Source organism: Sturnus vulgaris, chromosome 3, assembly GCF_052056855.1.
Source record: "Sturnus vulgaris isolate bStuVul1 chromosome 3, bStuVul1.hap1, whole genome shotgun sequence".
In the NCBI taxonomy this organism is placed as follows: Eukaryota; Metazoa; Chordata; class Aves; order Passeriformes; family Sturnidae; genus Sturnus; species Sturnus vulgaris.
In genome coordinates this window covers 30,835,619-30,847,650 of record NC_142245.1, presented here as the reverse complement: position 1 = coordinate 30,847,650, position 12,032 = coordinate 30,835,619, and the positions used below count along the sequence as shown (strand labels likewise).

The 12,032-nt window shown below is 40.5% G+C and overlaps 1 long non-coding RNA gene across 1 annotated transcript; it reads right to left on the bottom strand.

The window, feature by feature from the left end:
* Window positions 1–6,522: 6,522 nt before the first annotated feature.
* On the bottom strand, window positions 6,523–11,281 carry LOC148224262 (uncharacterized). Its single transcript, XR_015802850.1, has 3 exons — window positions 11,085–11,281; window positions 10,817–10,915; window positions 6,523–6,717 (listed from the first exon to the last, which is right to left on the bottom strand). It is a non-coding gene; the product is annotated as an uncharacterized LOC148224262 (long non-coding RNA).
* Window positions 11,282–12,032: the final 751 nt, after the last annotated feature.

Sequence of the window (12,032 nt, the reverse complement as noted above, 5' to 3'; positions counted from 1 at the left end):
CAGGGTTCAGAGCCAGGGATACGACAAAACCAGCCCCTTGGAGTCTCTCCGTTTCTCTCCCATTATTAACAAACCCTCCCAGTGGTGTGGTCGGGGGCAGAAGGGAAGAGCAATTAAAGGGAAGTGCAGGGGATGTAGGGTGGCATATCAGGAATTTGCTGGAATTGGACATTTGGGCTGGACCATGACGAAGCTCTACAGGGTTACTCATAAGACAAAGTTTCAAAATATGGATAACTCACGCTCAAAAAATGACTTCTGTCTGAGGGCGGGGAATGTTTTCCCCAGCCCCTGCTTGTGAGACAAATGCGGGGGGGAGGGGGGTGTGAAATTACTGCAGTGAACTGTTTAAATAAAGATAGTTGCACTGAAGTTTGCTCAGGTAATACTTAATCTTGCTGCCTGTTTTCTAGAGACTGTCCAGAGCAGGTACCTGATAGCACAGCACAGCTGGTGGGGCACATGGGAGGCTGAGCCTGGGCTCAATAAGGACTTTGGGGATTTTATGTAAGTTATCTTATGAATTAGAACAACTGATACTGAGCACCTGTTTTTTTAAAGGCTGTCTGTAATCAGAAAGATTATTAATTTATTTTAGCCTCACAGAGACATCAGCTGGTAGATGATAGTTGCCTTTAGTATATTATTTTTTCTTATATGAATTGTTGCTCTTGTTTCCCAAACAGATAAGAGTATGAATCTCCTTATACATAGATACACTTCTGTACTGTCTATCTCAAAAAAATATTATTTAGAGCAATGGCAGTAAATTCTTCTGATTTTCACTACCAAATTGCTCTTAAAAATTATTGAATCTAATGGCTGGTCCAAATTTTACTTGTGTTGAACTGGATACCAGTGCTACTGCTTTACCATCACTGACCTGGGATGATCCTTTCAAAGGCACTTCTGAATAGATACGTCTTGACTGCTGCAAATAATTCAGCTGTGACTATCCCTGCATGATTGTGGTGTGACTGACAATGACCAGACACCTGGATTTCTCATAGTTGCAGAAGATGAAGTGACAGAACAATGCTTGAGCCTGATGGGAGGAAAGCTTCTTCCCGGCCTGTCTGACTTTAAAAAGATCTTTGGTTGCATCAGCCATGTATCAAGTCATTCTGACCTGCTACAGTCAAGTTTCCATAAATACAGTCTACAAAAGGAAATACTTGCTCTAGCTAATGCTGCAGGAAATTACAGGTCAATTCATTTATCATATGCATCAGTATAATACAGCAGTGGGTGCACACATTATTCCTTTGATTATTCAGAGCATTGCTCTAAATCACTTGGTGCTCAGGACATGTTCCTGCAGATGGCAAGAACCAGCAAGTTCAGTCTAAACTGGGGAGCCATAATTTACTGTCTCTGTCAGTTACACTGACAACTACATGGAAGTTCAGCCGTGGTACTGAAGGCTGTGGTGCTCTCTCAGCTTGAAATTAACCTTTAGGTGATGTCCAGGTTAGATGGACATCAGGAGCCAGCGAAGACTCATCTCATCTGGAGATGCAAACTGATTTTCCCTGCTTTGTTTCTAGCTCTCCCCCTTCCATTTCCACCTGAAACTGCTGATAAGATACGTGGTATCTGCCTGCCTTTTCTGTAGTTGTCACTTTGGAGAGATGGGGACAAGAAGCAATCAGAAATTAGCAATAGATATGAGGAGTTTGCCAACACAGTAAAGTGATAATATTGATAACACTGCTCTTTGCTTTGAAGCTCTTTTGATCTAGCAGATTTCAAAGCACTTCACAACAGGGCAAAATTCAAGTACTCTACTCTTTTTTTCAGCTGGGACCACTGAAGCACAGACATGTACTAGAATGTGTTCTAAATTACCCAGTGAGCCAGGATTCTCCAAGACTCGCTGCACCTGGCACTCCAAAGAGCCCTTGCTCTATCTGCTAATTAAAATAACATAGGGTGGGCAACTCAAGCCTGGTGATACATGGAAGGAAGCAAACACAGTCTTTGCAAGAGTCACACATGCCATAGGAAAGAGTCAGTAAGAGCTGGTGTCTCCTTTCAAGCTCCATTAGAGCCTCTCCCAATATTCCTTCTGCCTGTTGCATTCTCTTCCTGCAGGTGTTTTGAAATATATATATATTATATATATATATACATATATATATATAAAAGGGCCTGATGAGTATCTCCATGATGTATACTCAGCAGTTATTACAAGACTCAAAGCCAAATCCTCACTTCTAAAAGTCTTTTTGAGACATAAATTCTTTGTAGGAATAAGGAACTCTCACAAGCAAAACCATCTATCTCCAGGGGACTAGAAGGATGATCTAGTGTGGGTTAATACTCAGATTATCCTTGTGATAGGTTTATAAGTTAAGGAAACTTTTAAGTTTCATTTGGAGGTGTTGGGAGCTGTTGGAAGAACAGGATTCCCTGATGCTGATGTTCCCTTCTTCCCAAAGGATTCCCAAATATTTTCATGTCTTGAGTTTTAGGCATGAAGAAAAATGTTGGATAATACCATAGCCAGGCACATCTCTAAATACTTTTTATCTTTGCAGAGGTTTACAGGATGAACATTTTGGTGGAACTTAATTTCTGGTATTATCAATATTTATCACTGTATAGCCTTAAGATTTCCTTACAGTACATTCACTGAGTGAAGTTAAAGAAAAAAAGAAAGAAGTAGCTTTCATCTGTTTGCCAGTGAAATTCATGTTTTGTTTCTCACACTGAGTTCTCGGAGATTTGCTATCATTGTCACATGAAGCAGTTTATGACAGGAAAATGATGTTCCATTACCAAAAGTCATCATCACAAAGATCCTGGCAGTGCAGCCATACCTGATGTTTACGTAAATCAGCTATTGTTTTAGCAAATTAGATCGATTTTTACAGCAAGGTGTTTAGATTTGGGAATTTATCAAATTGAAAGAGAAAACTCAGCTGCTGAGTTTACTGAACTAAGCATACATTTGAGAAAGGTGGTAAAATAATATTTCCATGCAGAAGTGCAATTTGGTTTATCAATTCTCCACACTTTCAAAACTTCAGTGTGCTTCAAAACTAGGTTGAAAAAATATGACGGTATTGCAGAATTATCAAAAGGAGATAGAGCTGAAATGAGGACAGCTGCTTATTTAAGCAGCTGTGAGGGAGGGAGACAGTGCAGGATGAGGATGATAAACAAGTTTGTCGGTTCTTCTTCCTAAAATTCACCAGTAAGTCATTGACCACAAGGCACTAACACTCAGATATCTGCTAAGGTGAGCAGAGTAGCTTAGAGAGCCATTTTTCAGGTAGCAAATACCAATGCATCAGCCTGTGTTCGGCTTTCCCTTGCAATCACAGTGTTTGGAAACTGACTTTTTGGTAAGTGAAGGCAGATCTGAACAGATTCCACACCAAATAACATATTCCAGGCTCACAGAAGTCATGCAGCATGCACAGGACTGACATAAGCTTGGCTGATTTGTCTCTGTGATTGAGATACAAAAAGAATTGTTTTTCAGATTAAATGTTTGCTTTTAATCTCCATTCTGCTGCTTGTGGGGATGTTTCCTGGAATATCCAGGGTTTGGTTTTGTTCCCCTAGAGAAGCTCAGGAAATTTCAGCCAGATTTGACTTAAGTCTGACCTAAAATATGATGTCAGCTCTCATACACTGAAGTGTGTTAAAAATATGAAAACACAGTGTGAAGCATAAAGAAACAAGTGATTTTGATTCCAGGGTTATGATTCTAGCTGGAAAAAATGAGAATCAGTAAACTGAAGACACAAAATGATGCTTTGACTTTGATGCATTTCCCTTGAAAGGAGAGAAGAAAACTAAAAGCATCTGTTGATTAGAGTATGAAAAGCAGATAGAGTACCATTTATTGCTATCGATAAAATAGCAATAGTGTAGATAATAGTAGCACCTAGAGTTTATTGCTATAATAAAGTATTCCTTGTTGAATTTCCTGGTGTGAAAAAGGAATCTTTATTTGATGAGCTTTAATCTATAAAAATTCCTGACTACTGCTGTGCACACTGGAGTGGAGCAGAAAAAGACAAATATGCTGGTTAAGGAGAAGATGAAGGATATCAGCTTGTTTAGTCTAACAAAATAAGCACAAAATAGTGGAGTGGGGATACAATTACTGTAAGTAAATACACTGGACCGTAACACTTCGAAAGGAAGAGAATACTTAAGCTAAAGGATAAGGTTAGCTTACTAAAAATAGATAAGAAGAGGTCAAAAATAGATCTCTGCTGGGAAACAGATTTCCAGACCTGAAATGAATGAGAATTTGGAACAACCTTCTTCTCGGGCCAAAAGCTCTCATTAGTTTTAAAGGGAAGCTGGATATATTTGTGAAAATGGTACCTGTGAGGCCCATGGAATATGCCTGATTGTGTAGAAGACAAAGATACTCTCTGCCCTGGCATTTTTATTTTCTGCCCTTTCTTTTAGAAGCAGGATGAGAAACAATTCAGAAAGTATGCAGGCCAGACATACATTTTCACTGTACAATTACAGAGCAGTAAGGGTGCACCTCTTGTGCATTTGTCAGTGGGAGTTGAAACATGGCCTTTCTCAAGTGCAGACCTGTTATCAAACTAAGCAAAAACAAGTTTTCAACAAGTGAAAAAAGTTACTTTTTTCTCCCCACACTGTATTTTAGTTATTTGTTTCTGTCCGTGCTGTATTTTGTTCCCAAAGGAAAGAAACCAGGAATGTACTTCCTTGATAGGAAGGATAAAAGGGAGAAACTTTATTGCTTTGGATATGACCTTGTTGAGTTGCTCCAAGCAAATTGATGGTTTTACATCTATCAAGTGCAAAGATTAAGTTATTAATACATGTTTATAGAACACATAAGCAAACCTCCTTATTATACATAGAACAGCAACAAGAGAGAGGGAACAAAATACCGAATTTGATGGGAGTTGGTGAATCTGAAGAGTCAGTGGGGAATCAGACCTGCCAAACTTTTGCTACATCAGACTGCTGAGGTAAACTGCCTCTTGTGCTTTGCTGCTGCCAGCACGATTCCTCAGGCATCAGCTCCAGTGAGATCATTAGCCTGAACAAGGTATCCCTCTCAGCGGAATTAAGTCACAGTCTCCAAACATTCAGACATTATGACTCAGGCCTCATAGAGGCACAAATTTTATCTTTAAAAGGCCTTTGATTTGTTGAGTATGTGTGTGTCTAATCTGATAAAACTTTAAATGCTGTTTTACCAGTCTTTTGCATTAAAGATCAGGACAGATTAGGATATGCCTGATCCTCAGCCTGAAATTCTGACAATGCTGCAGGCAGTGGGAGTTCTGCTGCCGACTTCAATAGACCAGATGCCTTTTGCTTTCGTCTTGGGAACCCTTGCTACCAGTGAACAAAAGCCTCATTTGTGAATTACACAGGAAAATAAGTTCTCTTCCTTTGTAATTGAAGAAATTAATAACCAAAGGTCCAATTTGAAAGATATTGTTATCTAATACAAAAACTGGGGGGAAAAAATGCAGTTTCTCTGCTGTTATTAAAATTAAATTACCTAAGATGTCACTTCTTAGATACTATGAAAGCAGGGTGCATTTGGAGCTTATTACAGGCAAGAAAACAAGTAATCCAGAAGATGTTTATTTGATAAATAAGATTATATTTTTACTCATTTTTAATGTATTTTGAGCTATGTAATTCATTGGCCAATGGGCTGCCTCTCCCATGAAGGCACTGGCAATTAATGCAAACTCACCAAAAGCCTCAGATCTTTTCTGTAGTGAAGCTTGATGGTATTGTGAATATCCATATCCCAAAACAGTGCTTCTCTACTGCTTCTTCCATGCTGCAGACAAGACAAACATCCGTAGCTGGAAAGGGTGGGAGACCAGAAGGTGGAGATAAGGATCAACATGAAGTAAATAGCTGAGCACCTGCATTCATTCACCAGTCCTAGTATGGGACATTTCTAAAGGTCTTCAAAAGCAAAAGGAAGGTCTGGCCTTTAGGGTAACTGGATGGAGTATCTCAGACACTTACATCTTTTAGTTCAGAGGAGCAAACATTTCTACAGGACCCATGGGCACTGTGGTTTGATTTTGGTAGAAAATTAGTTCAACAAATTCCTTATAATCCATATGAAAAGCAATGATAGAAAAGAAACAAATTTTAAAATTATACTGAGGTCTTGATTGCTTTTTGAGGTATATGAGCTTTTTGTGAGCCACCAGAGCATCCAAGGACAATGCCACATAGGACTGATGTCTGGGATGCAAAGGTAAACACAGTGGTCTGCCAAAACATTTTCCAAAGAACATTATCTGTTACTGCAAAGACTTATGCAGTTACAAAGGAGTATATGGAATGCAAATTATTTGCATTAGGTGCTCAGAGGATCTGGTGAAGTCCTGGTCATGTCTGTCTCAGACATAAATTTGAGTAGCAACATCATGGGAAGGGTTTGTTACTGTAAAGTCAGATGTTCATAGATCAGATAGTTTCAAGGTAAATGCTTGTATGGCAGTAAGTCATGAGCAGGACAAAGATACCTTTCCAGGTGGAGCAGAGGAAAAATCAAGTTGATTTAGTGCTGAATCAGGATCCAACAGCAACGTTGAGGCTCCCTGTCTGTGGCTCAAGGGTGATATACCACCACAATGGCAGCTTCTTCAGACAAAGACCCGAGCAGAAAGCTCCTCTTGAAGACCCTGCTAACTTTGAGGTGTTGAGAGATGTTTAGTTGGTTTGGAGCATCTGAGGGTACAAAAAAACAGAAGCAGATTTAAAGAGGTGAAAGGGAATTCCATCTTAAACATGGAGGCTGGAGACTGATCAAAATGACTTGCAGAAAAGCACACTAGAAGAGAAACTGGGAGTGGCTAAGGAGACTGGAACCCCAGTGGCACTGCTCTGTGGCTTTGGGCAAGGCAAAATGTCTGATCTTGGCAGATGGCATGCACATATATCCCCAGTAATGTGCACATTGACACTGTCTCAAAGAATAATCCAGGTTTTCCAATTGCTCTTCTAAGACAAGATCAGATTTTATAAAAATAAGTTATTTTGATAAATTTGATCTAAACATATACAGTTAAAGAAAACAAATGGCATCACAAGTTTTGAATAGCAGTTGCCATTTGAACATTTCTTCTTCAATAAAATAACTGTTGCTTTCTATTTATTTGTGCCATTGCTGAAGGTGTACAATGCTATTTGTTATTATGGACAAACAAACTAAGGGAAGAGAACGATTATTTTCTGAAAATTATTACTTGTTTATAGTTCCATATTTATTTTCAATACTTTGAATCTTAGAAAATTATAGTGACCAACAGCAGCTTATTTAACAAGTTAATATAAAGTAATTTGCAGTAGTTAGATGGCTATTGTTAGTCTGTGAGTCTTTTCATAGTGTATTTATCAGGAATTGAATCTATTGGATTTTACAGCTGGGGTTGATATGAAAGATCCATCCAAACCTTACAAGACAGGATTGTGTTGTGAGTGCCTTGCCCCTGACAGTGTTCAAGGCCAGGCTGGGTGGGGCATTGAGCAGCCTGGTCTAGGGGGAGTTGTCCCTGCCCATGGCAGGGTGGGTTGGAACTAAATAAATCTTGAAGGACCCTTCCAACCCCAACCATTCCATGCTTCTGTGATTCTAGGAATCGGTCAGCCTGAACACTGATTCTATGGTCTACATTTTCAGTGATGCTGATGTGCTGACTCCATTTATCCAGTAATCTGTTGCCAAGCTGAAGTGTCACATATCTTCAAGTGAATACAATTCTTTTTCTGCTTTGTCTCAGATTTCTACATATTGTTGGTGCAGCCAGTGCATCCTACCCCAACACTGGCTTTCCAGCAGGATTCAGTGCAACACTTCAAGCCTACAGTATGTTCAAACACTTGTGACCCTTGTGTTAAAAGGGCTACCAAACATTACCAGCCTGCTTGCACAGCCATGGTAGCCATTCAAGCAATTTTCTTAGACCACTCTTGCTCATGTTCCCTGAGTTTACAAACCAACTGGACTGCACCTTCCTTAGAAATGAAGGAAGCAAACACTGTGAACAGCATTTGGCAGAGATGCTTCTTGTTTTCTTGACTGGTTTGTTCATAAATAACCTGAAATCAGATTCCACTTTAATCAGTGACAGGTTTTCCCCTTGCAAACATCAGGACAGAACGAGCAGAAGGGTTGCTGTGCCCTGTCTCACCAGGATGCCACTGCTACAGGTGCTGTAGGAAGCTGCTCACAGAGTGTTTGCACAGGTTTGCTCCTCACCCCATGAGGGACTGCAGGGAACCTGTGCACCCCCTCTCCTCCTGCCCAGGGATTTTGGCTAGCTGAAGAGATGGATCTGTTGCCTGGTGCACTCCTGTGTTTCTACAGGGTGCCAGTAGAGGGCAAGGGTGGCTTTAGGCTTCATGTAAGCAATCACACAGGTTGTCCAGCAGAGCAGAAAAATAGCATGAGCTAAGGGAAAAGGCAAAAACCTAGAGGAATCTGGGGAAAAGAGTGCCCCAGGACCTCTCTCTTAGCTCCTTCTTCTGTCTTGTGAGACAGGCAAGTGCTGAGGATCATGGTGGTGAGCCCAGGCTGTGACAGGAGCCTTGTAGGACTCAGTTACAGGAGTCTGTCTGTCCCTGCCTGAGGTGCTGTCAGTCCCCTCGATGCCTAGGAAAGGGACAGGCCTGGCTGCTGCTCTGTTACACTGGTGCAACCCTCCCTTCTTCATCAGCTTTCTACTGTCTTTCCTGACCTGCTGGACGAGGAACCGTCTTCCACTGGTATCATATGGGACCTCATTTCCCTTTTCTTTGCCAGAAAACTTTAAATACAAGGGAAAAGAATGGGATTTTTTTGGCCCTATTCTAGGGAAATTGAATTAGCTGTAGTATAAATAATCTTTAAAGATTTTGTAATCCAAATAACGCAATAAATTAAGAATAAGAAAGGCAGCTCTTATTTAGATGACTTCTCTGAGCTGAATATAACATCATTTATATCAGTAAGTACTTCATATAGTCTGTAATATACCTTAGTAAAGCATTGTTTTCTCTTTCACTACACTTTCAAGTCCTATGTCCAGTTGATTTGAGTTCTTTATAATGAGCTTCCCTTCTCTACAAGCAAATCGTAGGTGTCTGAGAAGACTGTTAATTCCTCTGCTCCAGAAACAGAAATAGCATAACATTTTGTAATAAAAATGGAAGTGAATGGTAAATAAGCCTCTTGCTTTTTTTCCTGAAAGAGCTCTTTTCATAAGACTTCCCAATAGTCAGAGGTTTTGCCAGTTCTCTCACCCACGAAGGGAGTGATGTTCCTCTGAGATACCAGTTGCTGCTTTTTAGCTGTGACTGTGCAAAGCATCTGTGCTACTCTGGAAGGCAAAGCCTTTCACAAACTTTCTTACCTCTTTTTCCATCCCTTCTATCAAGCAGTGGGGTAAATGAATAGGGACTTGTTACACAGCAGTGAAAAGCCACCAAATTTAGAAACCAGAGGACTATAATCAAGAGATAACTTTTGTAACTTTACACACATGACAAATGATGTACAGTACAACCACTCCATCCGAGTCACATAAATCCATACATGTGGCTGGAAAGCAATGGAAGATGACTAAGGAGTGGGAGGAAAAGGTAGGCAAGGAGGACATACTGTTCAAGGAAAAGCTGCTTGAAATGAAAAAAAAAATCTTTCCTTTTTTCAAGTGGAAAAGCAGATGGGATACACAGTCATAGATATATCAGTCTTTGCCTCAACACTATTATATCCAAACACTTGACACTGGAAAGGAGAGCCAGACAGTGAACTAGAAGATCCCACACAGCACATTTTCCAGGTTGTTGTAGCACTGGGTTCTGTCATGTTTATTGCAAAGTTGACAGATTTCTTTTATTATTTTCTCCAAGGCCTACAAAAGAACAGTTTAGCCCTTGCTTAGCAGACTTCAGCAGTCTTTTACCCACCAGAAGACTTATGTGTACTGATTCTTTTGTTTTCTTTTTTAGTCTGAATAAACATTTTCAGCCTTTTCTAATGACTTTCTCAAGTGTCATCTTTTCTTAAAACATTTTCTTGTTGCTGTAATACAGACTGCTCTCAGTTTACCTGCAGCTTCCTTAAAATCTGATTATCTGATGTCATGCAAGAGTCCATGTTATCCCCACCATCCTAGGGAGTGGAACAATACTTCTCATCTCTCACACGTTCTAATTTTATTCATACATCCCAGGAATTAGGGCTTTGGAAGCCATCTGATGTGTTTGGTGGGAGATATTTGACACCTCCCAGATCCTTTCACACAGTAGTAATTCTGAGGCTATTCTAGATATTTTACTTGATTTAATTATCTTTAAAGTGTTTGAAATTACTTTCTTGAGGTGAGAGGATGGGATTTTAAGAATTTCCTGATATGGGCTCTATACTGATGCATGTTGGTTTTTTTCTCATTAATTCTGTTTTTAGTTTCTTCCTATTTTTGCTGCCCAGAGGTCTCTGCACCTAAGACAGTGAAAAATTAAAATGAAGAAAAGAACAGGAACCAATTATTGCTACTTGCTAATGGGAACATAAAATTATCACAGAATTAAACTTCCGAGAGTTGCATGTTACGTGTAAGAAAAATTATTACGTTACCCAAAAAAATAACCTGGTGAGGGAGATGGTGGAAACAGCACCAACAGATTCTGCCAAAGCTGCAACCAGACAGCTGCTTGTTGTCAGCACAGTGTCATATGGGTTTGAGGTCTGCTCACACTCCATGGCCTTCCAAGGCTTTAAGAGCATTCAAAATGGGTAAGAGCAAAGGAACCTTGCATGAGGGATTCTGCAAAGGAGACCCACCTGGGTTCTGGTCTGATCCTGAGGGAAGCAGCAGCACTGTCTCCCTGGAGAGAAGATGGTGAATGTAGAGCAGCAACAAGACATTAAACACCTCATGGTCTGTAACAACAGGGAACAAGGTTATCACTGCAGGAATTGTCAGCTGCCCTCCTGGAGAGTCTTCTCAACAAGAGAGAGTTGTAGGCTTCTCATGAAGCATATGGACATCACTCCTTGTTTGAATGTCATCTAATGGATGTATGAAGATATTATGAAGATATAGGTTTACCTCTTTTTTACCCTTGAGGATCACTGTGGGGATTCAGTGGGAGGGAGGACACAACTCTTCTTGTGAGGTGATGACAATTTTTGCTTCTTCAAAGTCCTTTCCCAGCAGCTGGCATATGGTGGCACATGCCCTGCCCTCCTTGCCTGTGAACTTCTGTTGAAGGAACAAGTGCCATCCCAGAGTCCCAGTGCACAGGGATACTTCAGGGCTTTCAGCTGCAACAAGAAATACAAGAGACAATATTCTAAAACTGTTGAATCCATCCAAACTCATGTTCTTATCCTTCCCACTCCAAATATTAGCCTGGTATAAACATAAGTCCAAGAAAAGGTCTGTTTAGCAGGATGTGGGGATGTAGAAGAATCTTTTTCACCTATAGTTGACATGGTTTCTTATTCCCCCTCATGCAGATTACCTGCAATGTGCAGGTGGTCTGGAGTGAGGGTTGCTCCATTTTCCTCCTCCTTTTCAAAGTTCTAGATGGTGACTGTCTCTGTCTAGTCCTGTTTCCCATTTCTAGGGTTTCATTTTTGTGTACAATGACTTTAGTGCTGCCATGTATCTCTGATACTTGAAGAAAACTCCTCTACCTCAGTTCGAGACTAACCAGCCAAGAGCAAAGCAATCTATACAAATATCTCTGATAATTCTGCTTGGGGCCACTGGCAGCTGCTATTCACAGTCTGTTCTGTGCCTGTAATCAGATGATTGTCCCTGTCTGAAATGGTCCTTTTACACTCCCTGGCACCATAACACCCTAGAATTCAACTATGGCACGTAGTACCAGCAGCATCCATCCCATGAGCTTGTGCTCTCATGCATTATCAGCTTTCTATGGACTCTTTCATAACACAAGTGGCAAATCTGGTGGTGGGGGCTTCTGCACAGAGCTGGTGTGAGACCCCATTCCTGCTCCTCCCCTCTCACTGGCATTCTGAGGCCACTTAA